Source organism: Octopus bimaculoides, chromosome 6, assembly GCF_001194135.2.
Source record: "Octopus bimaculoides isolate UCB-OBI-ISO-001 chromosome 6, ASM119413v2, whole genome shotgun sequence".
NCBI lineage: Eukaryota > Metazoa > Mollusca > Cephalopoda > Octopoda > Octopodidae > Octopus > Octopus bimaculoides.
The window spans coordinates 86,344,034-86,346,533 of NC_068986.1; positions in this window are offsets into that span (position 1 = coordinate 86,344,034).

Genomic DNA, 2,500 nt, shown 5'->3' on the forward strand with positions numbered 1-2,500 from the left:
ACACACACACACACACACACACACACACACACACACACAAACACACACACAATCATGCACATAGGGAAAGATGGAGTATAGCAAATAAAGAGCGGAAAGTGTTGAGGCTTGAGACGAGACACATTCAAAACTATTGTATGCTCATCGTCTTCGTCATCGTCGTCATCATCATCACATCATCATCGTTATCATCATCAGCATCATCATCGCGAACATCATTATTGTGAGAATTAAAAATAAACAACAACCCAAAACAGCAAGTGGAAATAAGTTTCGAAAGGTTTTCAGCAAGGTACAACATGCATGTTAGTGACAGTATAAACCCCTTCGATCGATGCGTCTAAGTATGTGTGTCTGTGAAGTGTATTTAATTTGGGTATGTGTATATGAGTGTATGTTTGCGTGTCGTGCCTGTATGAATTTTAGTATATACCTCTGTGTGTGTGTATATGTGATAAGTACGTGTGGTGCTCCCTTTGTGAATCTACCGCGTGAGTATTTCTGTATGTCTCAATATTACTATATAAGAGGAAGTGTTCGTATATTCATGTCTATTAGCGATTATAGACCGGTGTTTATGTTTGAATGCGCTTGTGTTGCTGCGTGTGTAATTGTATTTTCACAGCGAAATATCCTTTTTGCTATATGGCACAAGGTCTGATATTTTAAGAGAGAGGCCTAGTCAATTGCATGGAGTCTATTGTTCAAACGTTGCTTATTCCAGTGGCCCCGAAGAATGAAAGAAGACGACCACGGCGTAATTTGAACTCAGAACGTAGAGGTAGAGAAAAGCACTTTGTCCGGTTTGATAACGATTCTACTTGCTCGCCGCCATTTTTGCGTCTAAATATATATATATAGGTATGGAGGTATGTTTGTGGCTTCAAGGGTTCCTGTGCGTGTAAGTACGATGGTACTTATGTGTGTTTGTCTCAGAATGTGTGTGTTTGTTATTGCCTGTATGTATGTGTATGTAATCGAGTGTGTGTGTGTGAGAAAGAGAGAGAGAGAGTAAGAGAGATATTATGACTGTGATAGAGAGAGTGGTTAAATGCGAATATTTGTATGTATACTTCCAAATATCAATAGAATGTGTGTATGTGTGCACTGTGAGGGAATGAGTAAATGTTTTGTGTGAGAGATAGGGAGATATATTGGATAGATAGATAGAGAGAGAGAGAGAGTGTGTGTGTGTGTGTGTGTGTGTGTGTGTGTGTGTGTGTGTGTGTGTGTGCGTGTGTGCGCGTGTGTGTGCGCGCGTGTGTGTGTGTGTATGTGTGTGTGTGTGTTTGCGTGTGCGAGTGTGTGAGTATGTGTGCGTCTGCGTGTGTGATAATTGGTTCCGCTCCCTAATTTATATTCAATAACACTGACATCTGTGAAATAAGTTGAGAAAAAGGAAATGGGGGAACAGGCGAATAAATACAATGACAGAGTTCCAAGCACAAGACAAAAGCAAAATAATATATGTTCAGTGCTTCCATCTTCTATTTGTCTGTCTGTCTGTCTGTCTCTCTCTCTCTCTCTCTCTCTCTCTCTCTCTCTCCCTCTCTTTCTCTCTCTCTCTCTCTCTACCTGTCTATGTATCATACGCTCTTTCGTTGTCTCTCAAACTCTCTGTCTATCACTCCGTATCTCACCCTCACCACTTTCCCACTTTTATTTTCATAACATATTTCTCGCAAACACGCACACCCCGTCCTCTCCATATATATTAATACACTTATGCATACATACATACATAAAAATATACATGCAGTCATAGGTACTTACATACCTACATACACGCATATAAATTTCGTTAAACCAAAAGCATAAAGCGAAGAACCAAAATAAAAATAATAATTTTTGATTATATATATATATATGGATGGATATCTTTTTATTACGGCCACACAGGGATAAATACAGAAAGTGGACAAAATACAATGTAGAGCTTATCTTTTTGGGGGTAAAAAAACAAAAAGGAAGGCGGGTAGAATTTCGATCAAAAGGGATCGTGACAAAAAAAAAAGCATGGGGAAAGCCGATCACCATGGGGAATAGATAGATAGATAGATAGATAGATAGATAGATAGATAGATAGATAGATAGATAGATAGATATGTGGTAGCTCTCGAGTCATTACTACAGTAACATGATATTTTGAATTGCATCCTGTTTGAACTAGGATACCGAAGGTTTTGTCGGATTATAGGGTTTTACAGACGACGTCACCGTAATAGATATTTCGGAAATTGAGGTGACGGCACTACTTCAATCAAGTACGAAGAGGTGACAAGAGTGATTGACCAAGAGAAGGTGATGCACCTACGGCTCAGCACCTGGAGGGGGAGGTCAATGCCAGTCGACAGCGTCGTAGGGCGCTGGTCATAAGGACCAGTTAAATTTCTCGGGGTCTCGTGTGTTGGAGTGCAGGGCATGCAGCAGCTAGAAATGAGCAGAAATGCGCTGAGACTGCGACTTTTCTAATATTCCCTTGATGGTGAGCAGGTATGGT